This window comes from Talpa europaea (genome assembly GCF_964194135.1).
Source record: "Talpa europaea genome assembly, chromosome: X".
NCBI classification, from domain to species: domain Eukaryota; kingdom Metazoa; phylum Chordata; class Mammalia; order Eulipotyphla; family Talpidae; genus Talpa; species Talpa europaea.
The window spans coordinates 36,837,060-36,861,748 of record NC_140081.1 but is presented as its reverse complement, the minus strand read 5'-3'; the positions used below and the strand labels follow the sequence as shown (position 1 = coordinate 36,861,748).

Here is a 24,689-nt window from a genome sequence, read left to right as displayed (position 1 = left end):
TCAATTTGATAAGTGGGCTTGGGGCACCTGATCCAAACTGACTGCCTGGACCCATTTCATAACTTCCTCAATCAATAGGGTACCAGGATTCTGGTGTGATGGAGTCCTGGGCTTCAGAAGTCCAGCATCTGAGGGACGAAGGGCAGTAGTTTTTGTTTGAAGGGTTGACTGACTGCTCCAAGTGCCAAATCTGTTGTGCTGGAATTTTGGGCTTTGGGCATGCTGGAGTGGACAGGCTATAAGGTCTCTGATCCTGAGGCTCTGATCCAACTCCTTGGAACGGGGAATCTTCGTTGTAGAGACAGGAGTAGGTGAGCATAAGTAGAACCTTGGTTTCATAAGCCTGGATTTAGGAGCAATCTTGGCTACCATGGATGGCCAGGCTATGCCTGCTCCCAGGTCACGCCTGCTGGTGGATGAGGGGCTGGTGACACCTGGTCCAGCGGTGATGGAGGTCTGTCTCTGGCCTCCTCGCTGGCCCCCTTGGGTTGCACCATGACCAGTGAAGTTAGAAGTGTGACAAAATTGTATTCAAGGACAGGTTGAAGACTTTGGGAGCCAGCAGTGGGGATGTCACGAGTTTGGAATCAGGCCTCCAGCAGCTCTCCAATGGTGACGCGGGCCCAGAAGTGGTACATAAAGAGGGCTTTATCAGGAGCTGGCTACCCTGGGCAACCAAAGGCCTTCTGGCTGGTGCTGGTGGCCACCTCACTGTGGCGAGCCATGAGAAGCTGACTCATGGAACCATAGGTTGCCAGGTAGATGCCCAGTTCCTGCTCACTGGGCAGCACCTGCTACCACCAACTCAGAGCCCCCAAAGTAGTTGGGGAAAACAGCCCAAGGGGAGGTCCCAATCAAGCCTCCCAACTCTGCCAGCAGAGACATGGCGTTCTCCTCATAAAGGCCGTCCAGTTGTATGGCTGCTCGTATTCATTGTCCTCGTATATGCGCTGGGCTGCTCCCTGGTTCTCGAGAGACAGGCGACACAGCAGTGGGACGTCAGAATCACCCCCAAAGGCCAAGCTGAAAAAGGGACACGCCGCTTCCCAGCGCCTGTTGGATGTTGGAGAGGATTACATTGGGGGGTCATGGCACAGGCCGTGGGCTTCCCATCTGCCAGGAACATGATGAGAGGGGTCCTCCCCGCACTGGGGCCTCTCCCAAGCTCCTGGTTGCTATGATTCAGCACTGAAGCAGGTGCCAGCAGAGCTATCTTGATGTTGGTCCTTAATTGGGGGAACAGAATGTGAAACCATCTCTTCCAGATTTCTACCCCCCAGTGCAGACACCATGGGCACCTCAGCAACTTCCCCAGGCTCAGTCACATGTTCTTGTCTTTGCTCAGACTTTTCTCATTGCTCATCCTTCCAATTATCCCACCCCCACACTGGCACCCTGAGATCTGACAGTGGGAGCCCACATGTCCTTGACATATCCCTCTCTTTTGTAGACTTTCATTGGTCTACTTTGCTTTTCCTTTGGGGGGTGGGGGGAGGGGAGGCACCGTTGTCTCATTCTCTAATCAGAATGGAGCTCTCTTAGGATAGCATCTCTCCCATGCTGCAGGGGAAGGAAGGGCGGAGCTGACAGGAGATGGTGGGTGGGGGAGACTTCAGTAATTGTGGGAGAGGGGATTGATGAAAAACCAGAATCAGGGCAGTGTCTTGTTCAAATACTTGGAAATAGGTACCTAGATCATTGATTTTGAAGAAAAAGTCTTAGCAAATTTTTCTGAGTATGTCCTATACAGTGAGAGGACACTTGGGCCCAAAGAGGAATGTACCCTAAAATGCACGAAGAACCAGCAGTGTTCTTTCCACTAGGTAAAGCTACTCACAAGCATGAAGGGACATATTTGTGTGAAATGTAATAGTGACATTTTAGGCATTCTGAGAGGTCAGGTGGATGGGGGAATGAAGGGAACATTTTAAGAATTCCCCACATCATCACAGCCTGTCCATTTGGGTGGATAGGTTTGACACTTACAACCATCAGTCATGTAGTCCTTGACACTGTGGACATTCAGGGTGGTGGCCTGGATGGAACTTCCAGCTTTCCAGACACTAATGTGTACCTTTCCGCCTGTGGGATGACTGAGGTGAAAGAGATGGAACAAGACTTGAGGTCCATGAGCCTGAAAGACTTTCTATGGACGGCATTAAGGGTTTACGTGTTGCATCCTTTGAAGACCCTCTGACTTCGGCACTCTGTAAATCTGGGGTTCTCATGTCAGAATCCTCTATAAGCTCTATGACCCACAGCCTAGAACTACACAGTGCAATGGTAGCTGCTAGTTACATGTACCTATTGAAAAGTAAATGGAAGCTAATTCAAATTAAAGAAAAAATACAACTTGTTTCCTTTGGCAGTAGGTAACATTCCAAGTGTTCAATACGCTACTATATTGGACGCCTCTGACTTTGAGATTTGTAGCATCAAGAAAGTTCTGTCAGACAGTGGTGTTCTAAGAGGTTCAAACTTGACACTTTCAGAGCTCTGGAACCCATATGCGTTCTATGGTTCCTGGACCCCATAACCCAGGATTCACTGACTCCAGGACTTCACAATGTAAGAACTTTATGATTTCAGGTTCTCATAGCTGCCTGTCAATGACCTTGCACGCTTTGGGTCTGTTCTGTCTAATCTATCTCATCCTCCATTTCTTCAAGGTTGGTTTTCTTACCACCCCCTCGGACAACCCAGCTTCCATTTCATCTCCACAATTTTGCTCTTGTTGTGCCCCTTTAGATAGATGACCTTCCCACAACCCCTTTGCTTACATCTTCCCTGCTCCTTTATTTGCTCCTTCTCTGGGCAGCCCTTCCTTGGCTGTCTACTCTGACTCACGGCCTTTGCACCAGGGAATTTCCTGTCCCAGACTGTTTGCAGATTGTTTCATGCAGAATATTTTCACTCTCCATTCAGATACTGAGCCCTCTGACGAGAGGGCTTACAACATTCCTTCCTCTTGGTTCCTTTCTCCTGACAATACTTAGCCTAGGACTAAGCACAAACTAGGTTCAGGGAGTAGGTTATGTATGCTCCAGCATTAGGTAGCATTGATAGGGCACTTGTGATGTCCCAGGCACTGTACCAAACACTTAGGTACATCGTTGATTTACTCCTCAAACAACACAGTGAAAAACGTACTAGTTAATATCACCCCAATTTTACAGGCTCAGAGAGGTGGAGCAACTTACTCCTCAAGTTTACACAATTAGTCGTTGATGGACTAGGCATTCAAATCCGTATTTTGGAGTTGTTACAGGCAATTATTTCAAGTACATTTGTATACCTTCAACCTTTAATATAGGTATGGGATCCCAAGACCAGGGTAAGTTCATCTCTCTCTCTGTCTCTCTGTCTCTCTATCTCTCTGTCTCTCCCTCCCCCCCCACCTCTCTCTCTCTCTCTCTCTCTCTCTCTCTCTCTCTCTCTCTCTCTTTATCTTAAACTGACAGAATATGCCTTGAATACTTCTGAGTGGGTTAGAATCTATACTGTCATAGGGAGAACTCAGAGGATAGGTCACATTCCAGGATAAGGAGCTGAGCATTCTTGCTCAACAGTCGCTCTTGTTTCCTTTGAGAGGGCTTTTCCTCTCAGAGGATGGCCTTTCTTGAGAACCTCCTGTTTTATTTATTTATTCTAATTTTTATTGTGTAATTTTTTTAATTGAGTTAATGTCAGTTTACAACACTACATATGATTCAGTGGTATAGATTCATACACCTCTTCTGATGCATGTTATTGCACTACACCCACCACGAAAGCACCACCATCCTCCGCCAGGACAGATTATGTTTTTGGAAGTATGCTGTTTAATCTATAACTTGAGATTTTCCAGCTATCTTTGTATTTTAGATTTTCACTTTAGTTCCATTTGATCTGAGAGCATACTTTGTAAGATTCATATTATAATAAATTTGTCAAGGTGTGTTTTATGGCCTACAGTGTAGTCTATCTGGTAAAAGTTCCATGTGATCTTAAGATGCGTGTGGTGCTCTTGCTGGATGAAGTATTGTGTAGATATCAATTAGTTCCAGTCCGCAGTCCCTCTTTTTAGCTTTTCTGCCCATTCTTTGACAGGATTCTTTATTTTGTTTTTGTTGAGTTTTGTAAGCAAGCTCTTTGTAGATCTTTGATATCAGCCCCTTATCAGGTGTGTGCAGTGGAAACATTTTCTCCCAATCTGTAGGGTGTCTCTTTTGCTCTACGGAAGTTTTTTGGCTTCATGTAGTCCCAGGTGTTTATCTTTCCCTTCATTTTATTTGTTTCATGGGATGAGTCATTAAAGGTATTTCTGAGATCTATGTCATGGAGTCATTTGCCCATGTTTTCTTCTACATATTGTATGGGTACAGGCCTTACATTCAGGTCTTTTATCCATTTTGAGCTAATCTTTGTGCATGGTGTGAGGTAGTTGTCTAGTTTCATTCTTTTTCATGTAGCAGTCCACTTTTCCCAGCACCATTTATTGAAGCGACTGTCCTTGTCCCAGTACATATTATTTTCACCTTTGGCATAGATTAGTGGTCTATATATGTGTGACTTTATGGCTGCATTTTATTTTATTTTTTATTTTTTTTAAATAATAAATTTTATTTTTATATTCCCCATACAATTGCAGCCCCCCCATTCTGACCCCAATCCCTCCCCTCCCGCCCCCGCCCCCCTAAAAGTGTCTCTGGTTCATAGTTTTTTGTTGATTTTGATTTTCACTTTCTTATAGTTATTCATTTTCATGGTCCCTTATTTAAGTTTTCTAGATTCCTGCTATGAGTGAGACCATCCGGTATTTTTCTTTTTCTTTTTGGCTTATTTCGCTGAGCATGATCCCTTCCAGCGTATGGCTGCATTTTAAATTCAATTCCATTGATCTGTGGGTCTGTTTTTGTTCCAGTGCCATGCTGTTTTAAGTATTATGGCTTTGTAGTACAATTTGAAGTCTGGGAGTGTAGTGCCTCCATTCTTCCTTTTTCTAGTCAGGAGACCTCTGGCTACTCACGGTTTTTTTGTAATTCCATATGAATTTCATCAATACTTGTTCTATATCTTTGAAGAATGCCTTTGAGATTTTTATTGGAATTGCATTGAATCAGTAAATTGCTTTCAGTAGAATGGCCATTTTGATAACGTTAATTCTTCCAAACCATGAGAACGGAATGTCTTCCCATTTCTTTGTGTCTTGTTCTATTTCTTTTATCAATGTTTTGTAGTTTTCTTTGTATAGGTGTTTCACTTCCTTTGTGAGGTTTATTCCCGGGTGTTTAATTATTTTTTGGTAAAATTGTGAATGGGGTGGTTTTCTTCATTTCTTCTTCTTCAGATAGATCATCTGCATATAAGAAGGCTCCTGATTTTTGTGTGTTGATTTTGTAGCCTGCTACTTTACTAAACTGGTTTATTGTTTTAATTAGCTTTTCTGTGGAGTTGTTAGGGTTCTCCTTATATATTATCATATGATCCGTGAATAGTGATAGTTGTACTTCTTTCCCTATTTGGATTCCTTGTATGTCTTTCTCTTGCCTAATTACTCTAGCTAGGACCTTCATTATTATAGTGAAAAGCAGTGGTGAGAGTTGGCATCCTTGTCTTATCCAAGAACTTAAAGGGAAGGCTTTTAGTTTCTCACCACTAAGAATGATATTGGCCATAGGTTGGCCCTATATGCCTTTTATTAAGTTGAGGTATGTTCCTTCTATTCCAAGAATTTTGAGGGCCTTCATTGTAATGGATGTTGAACTTCTGTCAAATGCCTTCTCAGAAACTACTGATATGATCACATGGTTTTATTTTTCCTTTTTTTTTTTTTTTTTTGATGTGGTGAATTACATTGATTGATTTTCGGATGTTGAACCATCCTTGTGTCCCTGGTATAAATCTCACTTGTTCATGATGTATTATCCTTTTGATGCATTCTTGTGTTCCATTTGCTAGGATTTCGTTGAATAATTTTGCATCTGTGCTCATTAGGGAGACCGGTCCGTTGTTTTATATTTTTTGTGCTGTCTTTATTTGGTTTTGGTAATAGTGTAATGTTGGCTTTGCAAAATGTACTTGGTAGTATTCAGTCTTTCTCAATTTGGGGAAGAATTTTTGTAGGACAGGTATCAGTCCATCGTTGAATGTTTGGTGGAAATCATTTGTGTAACCCTCTTGTCCTGGGCTTTTGTTTTGGGGGAGGGTTTTGATTACTGTTTTGATTTCATTACTTGTAATTGGCTTGTTTAGGTTTACTATCTCTTCTTTATTCAGCCTTGAGTGATTATATAGATCGAAGAATTTATCCATCTCATCTAGATTGTTGAGCTTGTTTGCCTACAAATATTCATAGTAATTTTTTGTTATCATCTGGATTTCTGCTGTGTCTGTTGTACTCTTTCCTCTTTTTTTTAATGATCCTATTTATTTGAGTACCTCCCTTTTTTTCCTTTGTGAGCCTAGCTAGAGGTTTGTCCATTTTTGTTTATTTTTCAAAGAAACAGCTTTTGGTTCCATTGATCTTTTGTACTGTCTTTTTAATTTCACTTATCTCTACTTGAATTTTTATTATTTCCTTTCTTCTACTGGTTTTTAGGTCTCTTTGTTGTTCTTTTCCTAGTTCTTTGAGATGGGCAATTAGGCTGGGATTTTTTTTTTCCTTTTCTTTTCTTTCATTTTTTTTTTTTTTGATTCTTTCTTGTTTCTTGATGTGGGCCTGTATTTCCATATACTTTCCTCATATCACTGATATTCCTGTGTCCCACATGATCTGGAAAGTTGTGTCCTCTTAGTCATTTGTCTCAATGTATTTCTTAGTTTCTTCTTTGATCTCATCACTCTCCATGTGATGGGCCGGGGTGGGGTGGGGGGCTCCTTGCTTTTTTTTTTTTCCCCTAGTTGATTTTTGGTTTGACACCTTTATGGTCAGAGAACATGGTTGGTATGATTTTGACCTTCGTGTATTTGTTGATGTTTGTCTTGAGTCCCGGTACGTGGTCTGTCTTTGGAGAATGATCCATGTGCACTTTTTTTAAAGATTTATTTATTTATGCATACAATAACAGGGGTTCAGGCCAGAGGTGTGGGGGAATGAAAAGATTCACCAGAGACAGAGTAGGGAACAGAACAGGCGGATTGACTGAAATACACTGCTGAGGGGAGCAGCAGCTGAGCCAGGAGTGGTCTGCTGCGCCATGTGGGTAGCTCCATGGCCGGGGATCAAGCTCATGCTGCAGTGGTTGCGGATTGCTTCATAGGTTGCATCTTAACCCCTTGCACCACCAGGGAGGCCCTCTATGTGCACTTGAGAAGAATGTGTATTCAGTGTTTTTTGGGTGCAGTGTCCTATAGATGTCTGTTAGGCCCATGTGTTCTAGGTCCTTGTTTAGGGCTATTGTGTCTTTGTTTATTTTTTTTTATCTTGTTGATCTGTCCATTGATAAGAGTGGAGTGTTGAAGTCACCAACCACATATGTATTTTCTCCAATGTCTGTTTTAGGCTTCAAGAAAATTGTGTAATGTATTTTGGAGCTCTGTCCTGGGTGCATAGATATTGATTATTGTTGTAACTTCCTGGTGTACTGTCCCCTTGATCATTATGTAGTGACCATCATTGTCTCTTTGTCACATTGTCACTGTGATGCTGTGGATGGGCTGGCAATCACTAGCCTTGGAGGTCACCGGGTCTCTGTATGCTGCTGGTCTCTTCCCCTGCTTGTGCGTCTTCACCCTCCCTCTGCCTTCCTGGCTTTCCTCACAGTTCAAGGCTGTGTGAGCATAGGTACATGGGGGTCACTGGCCTCCAACAGCTGTGTGTGGGTCGACATGCACCCACAAGAACACTTGGTTACCTAAATGCAACAGGACATGCATGAAGACACATAGTAGTGAAACTAATGAGATCTCAAGACAAAGAAAGAATTTTGAAGGCACCTGGGGGGAATAGCCCGTGACTTAAAAGCACACTCCCATCAGATGAATATCAGACTTCTCAGAAGAAACTCTAGTGGCAAGGAGAGAATGGACTAGTGGGATCAAAATACTTATGGCTAAAACTCCTAGCCAACAAACTTATATCCAATGAGACTCTCCTTAGCCATGGGGGAGAAATTAAAGCCATTACAGACCAAAAAAAAAAAAAAATCTGAAGGAGTCTTCCAACACTGTTAGATTTCTCTGCAAGAAATGTTGTAAGGAACACTGCTATCTACATCAAAGCAAAGAAAATCCACAAAAATATTAAATCAGAAACTAAAGTGATAGAATAGGAAAACAAAAGACAAAATGGCAGTAGCAAATCCCCACATATCAGTCATCAATATAAATATAAATGGACTGAACTTGCCAGTCAAAAGGCACAGCGTGGCTGGTTGGATCTGAGAACAAAAATCAAGTTTCTGTTTCCTCCAGGAGACCCATCCAAGTTCCAAAGAGAAACATAGGATCAAAGTAAATGGTGGGAAAACAAGCCTATAAGCAAATGGGACAGCCATACTCACATCAGATAAAATAAACTTCCAGTTTAAAAAAGTTAACAAGAGACAGGGTTAGACATTATATCATGGTCAAGGGATCAATAGATTAGTAAAACACAACACACTTCTACATATATCCAGTGAATGAACAAGCACCAAAATATGTACAACTATTAACAAACTTCAAAAGCAGATATTGGCTGCAACACAATAGTAGTAATGTGTTTCCAATTACATCAATGGATCAACCAGACAAAAACCAAGAAGGAAACAAGAACATTAAGTGAGGATTAAGAGAAGCTGGGCCTGCTACACATATACGACACTAACACTCTCCTCCCCCCTCCCCCGGAAAAAAAAAAAACAACACATAAATACTTGTTCTCCTCAAGTGCACAAGGAGGGTCCTCTAAGAAAGACTGCATGTTGGGTCACTAAATGAGTGTCAGGGAAGTCATGGTGATTGAAACCATACCAAGCATCTTCTCTGACCAGTGGTGTCAAACTAGAAATAAGCCACTAAATCTCAGAAAAACCTCTACTGTGTGGATGCTGAATAAATCACTATAAATGACAATTGGGTTAATGAGAAAATCAAGGAAGAAATTTAATAATAGTTTGGGACAAATGAAGATGAAAACATAAATTGCCAGAAACTATGGGAGACAGCAAACGCATACTGATATGGAAGTACATAGCACCACACACCAATAGCAGGAAACAGGAAAGAGCTTGAATAAATAATCTGACCTTATACCTTAAGGAACTAGGAAAAGAGGAACAAATGAAATAAGAAGGCGCTATAAACAGGAAAGAATAAATATTAGAATGGAAAGAATAAAAAGAAAGCAAAAAAATGTTGAAGATATCAATGAAACTTAAAGCTGTTTCTTTGGGGGAAACACAGACAAAACTGTAGTTAGACCCACTATGAAAAGAAAAAAAAAAAAGGACAGGAAACTCTAATAAATAGGATCAGGAATGAAAGGGCAGAGGTTATGACTTTCTGAGAAACAATGATCATCGTGAGAGACTACTATGAACAACTTCATGCCAACTGACTTGAAAATCTGGAAAATGGACAAATTCTTAGAAGCATATAGCCTTTCAACATTGAATCAGGAAGAAATAGAAAACTTGAGCGGACCAATAACAAGCAAGGAAAATAAAACACTAATCAAAATTCTCCCAGAAAACAAATGCCCAAGACCTGATAGTTATACTAGTGAGTTCTATCAAACTTCCATTAAGGAATTACTGCCTATCCTCCTCAAACTCTTCCAAAACATTGAGAAAGAGGGAATGCTCCCAGACATATTTTATTTATTTTTTTAAATATTTATTTATTTATTATTTATTATTTATTTATTTATACAAGCACTGGGTACAGTCAGAAGTGTGGGAGGGGGAGAGAATTCACCAGAGCCAGAGCAGGGAACAGGACAGGCAGACTGAGGAAATACACTGCCAAGGGGAGCAGCAGGCGCAGCAGGAGAGGTCTGCGTGCCATGTGGGACCCTCGCCGGTGGCCAGGGATCGAACCGGCACTGCAGAGGCTGAGGGCAGCTTCGCAGCCCAGCGTTCAACCGCTGCACCACCAGGGGAGGCCCCCAGACATATTTTATAAGGCCAACAGCAGACAGAAAATTTCTCTCTCTCTCTCTCTCTCTCTCTCTCTCTCTCTCTCTCTCTCTCAAACACTACAAACAAATACCCTTGATAAAGAAAGATCTGCGAAATCCTCAACAAAATCTTAGCAAACTGAAATCAGCAATACAGTAAAAGTGGCATACATGACAGCCAAGTGGGATTCATTACAGGGATGAAAGGATGATTCAAATATATAAATAAATCAATGAAATTCAGCATATCAACCAAGGAAAGACAAAAATCACAGGATCATATAATCGATGCAGAGAAGGTATTTGACAAGATGCAGCATCATTTATGATAGAAATCTCTTAGTAACATGGAGATGGAAGGCACAAACCTCAACATAATAAAGGCTGTGTATGCCAAACCCACAGCTAGCATCATACTCTCTAGTGAGAAACTGAACTCTTTTCTCTTTTTAAAAAAATATTTATTTATTTATATATTGAAGAACTGGGGTGTAGGCCAGAGGTGCAGGCAGTGAGAGGATTCACCAGAGACAGAGTGGGGGAACAGAATAGGCAGATCTACTGAAACACACTGCTAAGGGAAGCAGCGGACAAGACAGGAGAGGTCGGCTGACCATATGTGGATTAGCTCCCTAGCCAGGGATCGAACTCAGGACACAGCCATGATAGTGCTGAGACTTAACCCCTTGGCCACCAGGGAGGCCCCCTGAAACTGAACCCTTTTCCTGTAATATCAGGTACACGACTAGTATGTCCACTCTCATCACTACTGTTCAACAGAGTATGTGAACTCTGAGCTAGAGCAATTAGGCAAGAGAAAGATATAAGATGAATCCAAATTGGAAATGAAAATGTAAAACTATCACTATATGCTGATGACATGAGAACATATATAGAAAACACTAAAGACTCCAGTTAAAGGGGCCTCCCCGGTGGCGCAGTGGGTTGAGCGCTGCACTGTGAAGATGTCTGCAGCCTCCGCAGCGCCAGTTTGATCCTGGCCGGCCGGGGAGAATCCCACATGGTGAGGCAGGCCTCTCCTGCCTTGCCCGCTGCTCCCCCCAGCAGTGCCTTTGGTCCGTCTGCCTGTCTGCTCACCGCTCTGTCTGTGGTGAATCCTCTCACCCTCCCGCGACTCTGGCCTGTACCCCAGCTCTTGTATAAATAAAAATAAATCTTAAAAAAAAAAGACTACAGTTAAAATCTGTAAGAAACAATAAATCAATATAGGAAATGGGGAAGGTTACAAAATCAACCTACAAAAGGCTGCTGCATGCCCCTGTGCAAACAATGAACTAGAAGGCTGAGAAATCAATACCACAAACCCATTTAAAGTAGCATCAAAGGGGCTCCCCGGTGGTGCAGCAGTTGAGCGCTGGGTTGCGAAAGCTCCCCGCAGCTTCTGCAGCATGGGTTCGATCCCCGGCTGCTGGGCGAGGGTCCCACATGGCGTGCAGACCTCTCCTGCCGCCCGCTGCTCCCCTCAGCAGTGTGCTTCGTAACTCTGCCTGTTATACTCTCCGCTCTGGCTCTGGTGCATTCTCTCACCCTCCCGCGCCTCTGACTTTACCCAGTGCTTGTATAAATAAATAAATAAATCTTTTTAAAAAATAATAAAGTAGCATCAAAATGTACTAAACACGCAGGACCAAACCTAACTAAGGAGGTGGCCTTTTCAATGAGACCTATGAGACATTGCTAAAAGAAATAGAATATGATGCAAGAAAATGGAAACATATTCCATGGTTGTAGATTGGAAGAATCAACATTGTTAAAATGGCCTTCTTACCCAAAGCAATATGATTCAATGCAATCCACATCACACTTTCAATGGCATTATTCAAAGAAATATAGCAAACATTAATGAAATGTATGTGACACTACAAAAGACCCTGTTTAGCCAAAGCAATCTTGACAAAAAAGAAATCTGTTCTCACATTGCCAGACATCAAACTATAGTGCAGAGACACAGTAATAAAAACAGTGTGGTATTGGAATAAAAATAGACAGAATGGAATAGCATTGGGAACCCAGAAATAAATCCACACTTATATGGATAACCAACCTACAACAAAGGAGCCACACGTATAAAAAGGAGAAAGGAAAGTCTCTTCTGCAAAAGGGTGTTAGGAAAACTATACAGTTGTATGCAAAAGAGGAGAACTAGACTGCTATCTCATGCCATATGCAAAAATTCACTCAAAATAAACCGAATCCAACAATCCCTCAAATGGATAACACACCATGACCAAATGGGATTTATTCCAGGGACACGGGATGGTTCAACATCAGAAAATCAATTAATGTATCAATAACTCAACACATCAACAAGTAGAAAAATAAGAACCATATGTTCATATCAATAGATGCTGAGAAAGCCTTTGACAAAGTCCAATATCCACTATGATGAAGGCCCTTGAAATTCTTGTGATAGAAGGAACACACCATAATGTAACAAAAGTCACATATGGCAAGCCCACAGCCAACATTGTTCTAAATGATGAAAAACTGAAAGCCTTTCCCTTTAAGATCTGGAACAAGACAAGGATGCCCACCCTCACCACTGCTTTTCAATATAATACTGGAAGTCCTAGGTAGAGCAAGTGGGCAAGAGAAAGACATACAAGAGAAAGAAATCCAAATGGGGAAAGAAGTAAAGCTACCACTATTTGCAGATGATATGATAAAATATAGAAAGAACCCTAAAAACACAACAGGAAAACTAATTGAAATAATAAACCAGCTTGGTAAAGTAGCAGGTTACAAAATCAACACGTAAGAATCAGTAGCCTTCCTATGTGCAAACAATCAGTGTGAAGAAGAAGAAACTAAGAAATCCATCCCATTTACAATTGTACCAAAGTAAAATTAAATACCTGGGTATAAACCTAACAAAGGAAGTGAAAGACCTAGAAGAAGACACAAAGAAATGGAAAGACATCCCCTGCTCATGGATTGGAAGATTTAACATTATCAAAATAGCTGCCCTACCGAAAACAATTTACAGATACAACGCGATTCCAATAAAAATGTCAATGGCGGGCCTCCCTGGTGGCGCAAGGGGTTAAGACGCAACCTATGAAGCAATCCGCAGCCACTGCAGCACGAGTTCGAGCCCCCGGCCGGCCAGGGAGATACCTACATGGCACAGCAGACCTCACCTGACTCGCCCGCTGCTCCCCTCAGCAGTGTATTTCAGTCAATCTGTCTGTTCTGTTCCCCACTCTGTCTCTGGTGAATCCTCTCACCCCCTGCCCCAAACCTCTGTCCTGTGCCCCAGTTCTTGTATGCATAAATAAATAAACCTTTAGAAAAACAAAAACAAAAACAAAAACCCTTCTTTAAAAAATAATGTCAATGGCATTCATCAAAGAAATAGAACAAATATTGCTGAAATTCAAATGGAATCACACACACACACACAAAAACCTTGAATAGCCATAGCTGTTCTGACTAAAAAGAGGGATAATGGAGGTATTACATTCCCAGACTTCAAACTATACTACAAAGCCACAATACTTAAAACAGCATGGCACTGAAACAAAAACAGACACACAGGCCAAAGAAATTGAATTGAAAACCCAGAAATAAAGCCACATATATATATTGCCAACTAAGTTATGATAAAGGAGCAAAGAATAAACAGTGGAACAAGGATAGTCTCTTCAGTATTGGTGCTGGGAATACTGGACCACTACATGCAAAAGAATGAAACTAGACTACTACCTCACACCATACACACAAACCAACTGAAAATGGATAATAAAAGACTTGTATCTAAGGCCTGAATACATAGCATATGTAGGAAAAAACAGTCAAAACACTCCACAACATACACCTCAGAAACATCTTTGAGGACTCATATCCAGAAGCAAATAAAATGACGGAAAAGATAAACAGCTGGGACTACATCAAACTAAAAGGCTTCTGTACTGCAAAAGGGACAATAATCAGGACGAGGAGATACTCCACATATTGGGAGAAAATATTTGCCCTCCACAAAATGGATAAGGGACTGATTTTGAAGATCTACAAAGAGCTCACACAACTCAACAACAATAAAGCCAACAATTCAGTTTAAAAACGGGCAGAAGAGCTAAAAAGACACTGCTCCAAAGAGGAACTGCAGATGGCCAACAGGCACGTGAAAATGCTCCCTATCCCTTACAAGCAGGAAAATGCAAATCAAAACCACAATGAGATACCACCTTACACCAGTGAGAAAGGTCAATATTATAAAAACTGGCAACAATTCACAGCAAAATGGATAGAGCTGGAAGGGATCATGCTCAGTGAAATAAGCCAGAAAGAAAAAGAAAAATACCAGATAGTTTCACTTATAGGAGGAATGTAGAGGATCCAAATAAGGGATCAGGAAAAAAAAAGTTATTATAATAAAGTGAAAATCAAAATCAACAAGCAACTATAAACCAGAGACATTCTGCAGCGGGGGAGAAGGGAGTAGGATGAAAACGGGTGGGGAGAGCACAAGGGACTATGGTGATGGTACACTGGTGATCTGGTGCTGGGAATTTCACAGGGAGTATAACTGAAATGAGAAAGCATACATTGTAAAAAAAAAAAAATGAAGACTGGTGTAAAAATATATTAAAAAAACAAAATTATTAAAATTAAAAAACTGGCAACAACAAATGCTGGCGAGGAAGTGGAGAAAAAGGAGCCCTCTTACACTGCTGATGGGAATGCAAACTGGTCCAACCACTATGGAAAGCTCTGTGGAGGACCCTGAAATTACTCAAAATGAAGATACCACATGACCCAGCAATTCCACTCCTAGGGAAAGGGCCAAACACATTAACTCAAAAGGAAACTGGTACTCCTGTGTTTACTGCAGCACTATTTACAATAGCTAAGATATGGAAAAAACCCAAATGCCCAAAAAGAGATGACTGGATCAAGAAGATGTGGTAGATATACACAATGGAATACTACTCAGCAATCAAAAAAGATAAGCCCATATCATTTGCAGCAACATGGATGGAGCTGGAAGGGATTATGCTCAGTGAAATAAATCAGAAGGAAAAAGAAAAAGATGGCATGGTTTCACTTATAGGAGGAATATAGGGAAACTAAACAAAGAGACAGAGGAAAAAAGAGACAAAACTAGCAGGAAAATTATAGCTCTGAGACATACAGCAGAGGAGTGGGAACAAAGGGGTGCAAAGAGGGGAGGGAAGAGCACAAGATGTTGGAGTGAAAGGATGCCCTGAACAAACTCCACAAACACAGGTTTTATGGACTCCACCCCCACTCCAGGCCAAAGAGATCTAAGACACCAAGAACTACAAATCCCTTAACGTCATCATCACCAAAGGAAGGATTGCTGGGAACTGAGGGTGGAGTTAAGCAACCAGGTTTGGTATATAACCTGACATGTGGGCCTTGGGGCTCTCTCTCTCTCTCTCTCTCTCTCTCTCTCTCTCTCTCTCTCTCTCTCTCTCTCTTGGTTTTTCGCCGTTTCTCAGCGTGCTATGGGACTCCACTTCAGCAGAACTGGTAGGATGCATTCACAAATTTATCTCCCCCTCTTTCTCCCTGAGTTACTCATTTCTTCATTTCCCCTTCTTTTGTAAATAAACCCTTTATTAACCTTTCTGTGTGTGCCTGCAATTGAGTCTTATTATAAGTCCCTTTAAGCGCATGGGTGAGGACTCACAGTCAGGCAACCCATTTCATATCAGGGTTGCCCTGTAACAAAGGGACTATGGTGACAGTTCACTGCTGCACTATTTATAATAGCTAAGATATGGATACAACCTAAATGCCCCCAAACCGATGACTGGATCAAGAAGATGTGGTGTATATACACAATGGAATACTACTCAGCGATCAAAAAAGATAAGCCCATGTCATTTGCAGCAACATGGATGGTGCTGGAAGGGATTATGCGCAGTGAAGTAAATCAGAAGGAAAAAGAAAAAAAGATCGCATGGTTTCACTTATAGGGGGAATATAAGGAAACTGAACAAAGGGACATCGGGGAAAAAGAGACAAAACTAGCAGGCAAATTATAGCTCTGAGACATACGGCAGGGGAGAGGGGAACAAGAGCGTGAAAACAGGGGAGGGAAGAGCACAAGGGACTGTGGTGGTTTGGGGAGATTTATGGGGATTACAGCTGAGGGGAGAAATCAAGTTTTGTACAAAAAATGAAAAATGATGTAAAAAATTAAAAAAAAAGACGAATTAAAAAAAAAAAAGCAAGGAAAGGAAAGGAAGAAAATGAAATTAAAAAAAATGTGAAGGTTCAAAGGAAAAAAAAAAATCACTCAAAATTATAATACCCGAAACCATATGATACTTAGAAGAAAACAGACAAAACAGTCCAAGCTTCAGTGACACCATTGGGCGCTGCTCCAATGGTTAGGGAAACAAAAGTAAATGGGGCTACACCAAACTAAAAAGCTTCTGCACAGTGAAAGAAACTGTCATAAATATGAAAGGACAGCCTACTCAGTGAAAGAAAATATTTGCACATCACACATCCATCAAGGGGCTATTATCCAAGATCTACAAAGAAACATACAACCCAACATAAGGAAACCAAATCAATTTTAAAATGGGCAGAAGAGCTAAATGGAGCCTTCCCAAAGACATACAGATAGCCAATGGGCATGTGAAAAAATTCCCATCACTAGTTATCATAAGGGAAATGTAAATCAGAACCAAGATGAGATGCCACCTCACTCCTTTGAGATTTTCCCATATCAAAAAGACCAGAAACAACAAGTTATGGCAAGTGTGTGGAGTAAAGGGGACATTTGTACACTGCTGGTGGGAAATCAGATTAGTCCAGTCCCTCTGGAAAAGAGCATGGAATTTTCTAATTTTTAAAAATAGTTCTACCTTATGGGCCATACCTCTACTTACAGCGATCTCACTCCTAGGTGTCTACCCAAAGATGCAGAACACCAATTCGAAGGGATATATGCACTCCTGTGTCCACTGCAGCACTATTTACGATAGCCATGCATGGAAACAACCTAAGTGCTCAATGACAGATTAAGAAGACGTGGCACATACATACACAATAGAATACAGCTGAGCTATTAAAAAAAAGATGTAATCTGGTCATTTGCCATAACATGGATGGAACTGGGAAGGGGTGTTTATGCTAAGTGAAATAAGTCATAAGTAGATAAATACTGCACAATTTCACTCATGTGTGGAATACAGAGATACAAAACAGGATTAGGAAAACTAAACCAAAACACACACTAGAAATCCGACTTTAGAAATGAAGCTATCAGATGTGGAGTTCGGGTGGAGGAGAACAGAGTGGGGAGGGTCCCCAACGGGCTGTAGTGATAGATCATGAGTGCTTTGGTGGTGGACATGGTGTTGTAATGTACATCTCAAGAAGTGTGAACCTATACCCCCAAATTATATGCCATGTTGTAAACCATTGTTAACACAATAAAAAGAATACAATAAAGAAATAAAATTTTAAAACAAAGCGATTCTTCTTTTAATGGGCTCCTGACTCCACTTTAGGGTCCTTGACGTAGCAAACTCCATTTCAATCTTCCGTTTCACAAGTTTTAGGAGAAAAAGATTGGTTGTGTATTATATATTTGCATATTATAAATGATACCACATATATATGTATATGTATACCTACATTTATATAGATAACATACACACACACACCCCCATATGTATATGGGCATAAATGCATTTTTCCCTAATAAAAAATATCAACGATGTATTGATTCACATTTGCCATATAAAAAACTCTTTTCTAATGCAGCCCTTGCTCTTTTTATTTTTGTCTCTGTACTTTGTCTGCCTTCTCTGGTTTCAAATGAATGTTTTATACGACCCCACTTTATCTTGTCTCTTAGTATATCCATCATGTTAAAAAGAAATTTTGCAGTGGTTGTCCTAAAGTTGCAATATGGTTTTAGAACTAATCAAAGTCTACTTTGGAATAACACCATTCAGCTTCATGCACATTAAAAGTACCCAGTAACAGAGTATTCCCAATTCCTACCTCCTGCCCCTTACAGCATTGCTGTCCTTGATTCCACTTATTAATAAGCCACAGTAGCTCAATATTCTATGGCTATTATTATTTCGAACAACCTGTTAACTATTAGATCAACTAATTACAAAACAAAATGTTTTATCTTCATTTATTACTTCTCTAACATGCTTCCTTTCTTTTCAAAGGTCCATGTATCTGAGGGATTACATTTTTCTTCTTTGTGAAGAATTTCTGTGAATGCTTTATGCAAGACAAGTTTATTGGTGACAATGCCCTCATTTTTGTTTGTTTGATTTGGCCGTGAAGGTCGTTATTTCTCTTTTACAATGGAAGGACAATTTTGCAGTACACAGAATTCCACACGGGTGTTATTTATTTCCCTTCAATACTTTAAATGTTTCTTTCACCACACTTGCATGATTTCTTAAGAGAAGTCTGATGTAATTCTTATCCTCTATAAGCAAGGTGTTATTTTTCCATGGGCTTTTTACAGGATTTTCTCTTTTTCTTTGAGTTTCTGCAGTTTTAATGGGACATGTCTCCATCTGGGGTTTTTGTTTGTTTTGTTTTGATTTGAATGTTTTCTGATGTTTGTCCTGTTCAGGGTTCTCTGAACTTCCTGGACCTGTCATTTATTCTGGCAAATTTGTATCCATTAGTCCTTTAAATATTTCTTCTGTTACTTTCTCTCTTTCTTCTCCTTGTGGCATTTCCATTTCACACATTCTATAGCTGTCCTACAGTTCTATTGATGCTTTTCATTACCTTTCTATTTCTTTTTCAGTTTGGAAAGTCTCTGTTGACAGATCTTCAAGCTCAATGATTCTTCCTTTGGCCATGTTCAGTCTCCTAATGGGCCCAACAAATGCATTCCTCACTTCTGTTCGAGTATCTTCATCTCTAGCATTTCCTTTTGATTTCCCCAGGATATATATCTCTGCTAACATTACCCATTTATTCTTGAATGGTGTCCACATTTTCCATTGGAAGCCTTCCTATATTAGTCATTGCTATTTTCATTTATTTATTTACTTTTGTTAAGTTGGATTTATTGAAGTGATGTTGATTTACATCTCACTATATGTCTCAGGGGTATAGGTTTACACCTCTGCAAATGCATGCTACTTCAACACACCCACCACCAAAGTCCCAGTAATCCTCCATTGCAACTGCCTCGACCCTTTGCTGCCACCCCAACACATCCCCCCAGACTGATAATTCCAAAAAATATTCCACATCAGTTTAGTTTCATGCTTGATTTTTCCCTTAAGACTGTGTTGTTGTTGTTGTTGTTTTCCCTTTAAGCATTCCCTTGTATGTTTTTATTGAAAGCCAAACATCAAATGCCCGGTAAAAAGAACTGAGATAAATAGGCTTCTGGTGTGAGATTTTATATTTCTCTGGCTAAGAGTTAAGCTGTGTTTGCTGGTTGCTCTAATTGTAAGTATCAGAGGATAAAACTTCTTTGAGGGTTCTTGTTTTTGGTTCCTCTGTTGTCTTGGGTTTTCCTAGAGATTCCACCTTAAGTAGAGTCTAAGCTTGCAGTTCTTAACAGCTGTAACCTCCTGTTAAACAGGAACTGAGTTGACGTGGTGGCAAAGTGTGTGTGGGTCAGCATTTAATAGCTCTATGAGCAGGTCTCAGGTTTTAGCACATCTATGCCCCTGGAATAGGGTGCTTCTTAGTTTTTCCCCCACCTTACATGGGGCAGGAGGGCTAGAAAGGGTTGGAGATGGGTATATCCCTTCCCCTGCACAGGAGACTAGAGCGTGGTGGTTTTTAATATTACCCTCCCCACAGGTTGATTACACTGTGGTAAAAGACAGGCCAGTTAGCTCTAGCTCCCAAGACCTCTGTGGCTCAATGTTTCAACGGTACAAAGGCTATGCCAGCATATTTGAACCTTATATTCTAGAGCCCCTAAGTACTATGGTTCAAAATGTGGCTTCCATAACATCATAAATTCAAGACCTAAAGTCCAAGCCTCTTTGTTCTAGAGTGCCAGTGTTCTGTCTCAAGGATGCTCTGGGAGAAGGACTACGAGATTTCTGTCTGGGTGGACCCAGGACTTTATGGTTTCTAAGAACTGCACGGCCAGTACACTGTATTTTCCAGACCTTGAAATAAAACAGTAGCAAATCTGTGGGGTCAGGAAGATTCATGGTCTCACATGCTTAAGGCCTTAATTTTTTTTCTTGGCTCAGGTTTTATGTGACCAGAATATTGTAGTTGAAGCTTCTGTGGTTCTGGACTCTTTTAAGAAACCTGGACTTTCGCAGTGGAGGGTCTCAGTAGTTCCAGGCCCCACAGTCTATTGTTTCGATGTTCCCAGGACTCCGTGGCTACAGATCTACATGGCTCTTGTAAGGTAGGCCCAGGCCTACAAAATCCCAGGGTGATAGGATAGTATGGTCACTGGTCCCAGGAAACCACAGCTCCAGTACTCTCTGCTTTCTGAGCCTTCTAATTACAGGAGGTCCTCAGGGTCTTTGCTACCTGCTTCACTGAACTTGGTACCAAACTCGGAGCCACTCGGGTCAGTAATGAACACCACACGTTTCTCTACAGGTGGGAGGCCTCTGGGGGCAAAGTGATGAATAAAACGGCTGTTGTAAATCTGGACCAAAAGAAGTGAAACCAAGAACTGTGCAAACCAGTCTTAACCAGGTCCCCCTTATTCTTCTGCACACCCTGTTCTTTTCCTTCCAGGGCCTTATCACTGTTTCTGGTTAAACAGGCATTTGTGTGATTGTTTGTTCAATGTCCATCTTCAACAGAACTGTGCTTCTGTTATTCAGACTGTCAGCCCCGGAACCTGCCCCAGAGCTGAGGAGTGAATGAGACTGTCTTCGGGCCCAAGGTTCCAGGATCAGGATCTCTGTAATATGTGAATTCCTGTCTGTGAGAGCTGGGCTTGCACAGTCTTGGCGGCCCCTAGGGACATTTTGCCTGGCCTCCAGGAACTCTGAGTATTGTTTTAACCTCCCTCCGTACAGTGAGTCTGGGGCCCAGCTCCATTGCTGCCAGGGGCTGAGAGTTTGCAGGGCCTCCCTCTCCTTAATCCTACTTTCTCTTGTTGCTGGGCAGAGCAGGGCTAGGGGGAGGGAGCAGAGACTGCTTGTTCAGAGGGGATTGGTTAAGCCAGGTGCAGATGCCTTGAGCTATCAGAGATGTGATTGGCTGCTGGCCCCCTTCCCCCACCCCATCTCTCCCTCTGCAGAGCCTGGGGCTGGGACAGCTGAGGGAAGGGGAGGGGGCATCTGGGAGGGCTCCCAGGACCAGTGTCAGCTCAGTCTAGGGAAGTTTGGACTTGCTGAGGGTCTGTGCTGCCCAGAAGCCTGAAGCAGGCTCTGCCCTGGGATCACAAGCTTATTCTCCTCTCTGCTGTTCAGGCACTCTGATCACAAGACTGGCCACTCTATCTCCTCACTGGAGGGGGGGGAAGAGGAAGAGGAGATGGGACATCTTGCCCTTCCCTTCACTCCAACCTTGATTTCATTTACAAGTGCCTGTGCAGGCTTTGTCTCCACCCTCTCACGGCACTTTGCAGCAGTTCACCTGGCATGTGCAGCCGTTCACTTTGCATGTGCAGTCACCCAGCCTGCACATGCCCAAGCCAAAGGCAGTTCCTCCCCTACGTGAATAGGTGAGAACTTCTGGTAAAATCACATGCCTACCCAGCCTGCTCCCAGACACACCTCACATCCTGTAAATCAGATGTATGATCCAGATAACAGGTCATCAACCTCTCAAACTCCCCTCAGCTGCCATCAGCGTGGTGAGGGTGGCCACATCACATGAGTGAATTCCCCAGCACACCACACTTCTCTGTCATGCCACACTACTCTGCAAATGTCTTCCCTTCCTCCTAATGAAGAAAACTAAAGGCACCTGGCCTTGTCCTTTGAATGCTCTCACCCTGACACAGGATTCATATTCTTCTACTAATGCATCTCTTCTGATATTTATGACAAAATATTCCTGCCTTGGATCTCTTTCACTCCCAGCCTCTGGCTTTCCTCCACCAGTCATTTCTGTCTCTCCAAGCCATCTCACACACCTTGCCAGATCTTCTTTGCAATACAAAAAAAACATTGTGTCTTTTTCACTCACTGAATTACTCCCATTGATCCCAATCTCACCCACATTCAAATCAACTTTCTCTTCACTGAAATTCCCCTTGGTCATGAACCTGGCACATGAAATGATCTACTCATCTTCACTTCACTCCTCTATACACCACATATCAACTCTAGCCTCCAGCACATACTGACTCTTCTTTCACTAAAGGCTACAATGACTAGTTGGTTTCCAATATCAATGCATGTATTTTGATTCTCATGGGAGTGGACTTTCCTGATATATTTTGCAATCAAATATCACGTCTGCTTTCTTCAAGAATATTTGCCATGGGACTGTGAAGTAGTGGACTTCTCTTATTTCTTCTTTCCGCTACCTCTATGGACCATCTGATTCAATCTCTTTTTGGGCTCCAATTTCTCCCCTAACTGTAAGCAGTTTTTTCCAATGTTTTTCAGGTCATGGCAGGCAAAAATAAGTGAGGCATGAGGGGGCCTGATGGTCTATGGTAAAGGACTGTGGGTGCCTTGGTGGTGGGTGTGGTGTGGTAACATACAACTGAGGCGGTGTGAACATACTCCCTTACATCATAAACAGTATTGCAAACCAATGTTACCAAAAAAAAAAAAAAAAAGTGCATAGTCCAGTAGTAATAGAGGTGATTTGAGGGGTACTTGGAGTGGGGGCATGCAGGAGTCAGGGCATATAGTGGATGGGAGCATCAGTCGTACTGTTTGCTATTTAATTCCATGCGTTCTATATCTATTTCTACTCCAGGTGATGGTGGAAAAGGTCAAGAATGAACTAGCAGGCAAAACACAATAAGCACACCCATATGACAGAACATCAAGTTGTCTCCTGCTGCCACCTGCTGGTGTGGTACCTTCAGCTTCTACTCTGAGAGGGTGAATTGCTATTATTTCCCCTGCACAAAAGGCTGTGCTGTACCTCTGGGTCTCTGCACATGCTGTTTTCCCTTTCTCTGCATGCCTTTCCTTCCACCCTACTGGTCCAGGTGGAAGTGCAACCTATTCATTTTTCCCATCACAATTTAATGGTCAACTCCTTTAGGACAGCTTTCTTGAAGCCCTCTCCACTGGTATCTCCCATTACACATTTGTATACAGCACTTTGAACAATTTATGACTGTTGTTGCTCTCTATATATGGTGCCTTCAGATTAGAACATTCCTGAGGGAGATTAATGGTTGTGTTCAACTCATTTGTGAGTGTCCAGTCAGTGAAAATGGAAGTGAGCTAAAGTAGCTCTGCTCGGTGGAGATGTGGCTACATATGAGTGAATGAATAAAAAGTCCATGGGGAGAAGTGTAACCAGAGCAGAGAGAGCAATTGTGAGGGGATGGAGTCATGATGGAATGTTGTTTTTTCAAGGTCTTTAAGGGAGAAAGGAGGGAGAAGACATTTCCAGGTGAGTGGCAAGTTCAGGTGTTTTTTAAAGAAAGACGTGTGGTGTGGTATGGTGTGGTGTGGTGTGGTGTGGTGTGATGCATCTGGAGGTGGTTTGTGTATGTCTAAGGTATGAAAGAAAACCCAGGGTGGGATCTACCAGCTCAGACTTCCCTGCCATCATTGTTATCGAACAAGGCTCTTGAACCAGTACTCTACACTTCTGGTAGAGTGTAGGATTTCTGCAAGTTCATCATGAGTGTATGAACTCAGAATTTAAGGGGGTCCCTGTTCAGGTAGATGGTCCAAGTGAGACAAAAAAGATATTTTAACTTAGAAAAAAGCAAATATGAGAGTATCAGAGCTGCAGGTAGTGTGAAAGCCCACAGTGTGAGAGATCAATTATTAGCCAATGGTGGTTCACTTTCCAAAAGGCCTCATTAAGAGCAGACTGTGATTTTTTTTTGGTTGGGAATGGATTAATTTTGAGCTTAATTCAATTTATAGAGGTCCAGGTCTCTAGTCCTTTGGGGGAGCACATATGCCCCCCAATGTGTGAAGTCACATCTCACTACACATCATCCTGTCAGTGTTTTAGTTCTTACTGATTCTGAAAGAGAATCAAATGAGCAGCTCGTGGAGGCCAGGTTATTGTCCAGCTTGGTCTGACTCGAGTCCATGCTTGTTTCAATCCCCCTGTCCCCTCACCTGCACATCTCCAATGATGCCCTCCATGACTGCATCATACTGGAACATGAAGTTAGCCATGATGCCTGAGCTGGAGAAGGCAAACTGGTCTTTCAGTGTTAGATAGAAGGTGATTTGTACACAGGTCCCTCCCTTCTCCATCTGAGTGGATGGGGATATATATCTGCCTCACCTGTATGGATTGAGAAAGTGGGTAAGTGGCATAGAGGACTCACCAGGCAGAAAGAAGGCAAAGGGATATAAAAAGGAGCAATATATGGGGAAGATGAGAAGTAACCCCTCTATGCCACCTACTGCAAACCTTATCTGCCCAAATGCCACACTCCTCTCTAAACCCTCCAACCAGTTCCTCCTGCTCTGCCTCTTCCAGCAGAGAGCTGACAGACCCAGCTCTCCCATCAGTTCCC

General features: G+C 42.0%; 1 pseudogene across 1 annotated transcript; it reads right to left on the bottom strand.

Annotated features, from left to right (window-relative positions):
• LOC311187533 (inter-alpha-trypsin inhibitor heavy chain H6-like) lies at positions 1-24,342 on the bottom strand (annotated as a pseudogene). Its single transcript has 3 exons — positions 24,283-24,342; positions 20,560-20,705; positions 1-1,226 (listed from the first exon to the last, which is right to left on the bottom strand). The product of its transcript is annotated as an inter-alpha-trypsin inhibitor heavy chain H6-like (transcript).
• Between the last annotated feature and the right edge of the window lie 347 nt (positions 24,343-24,689).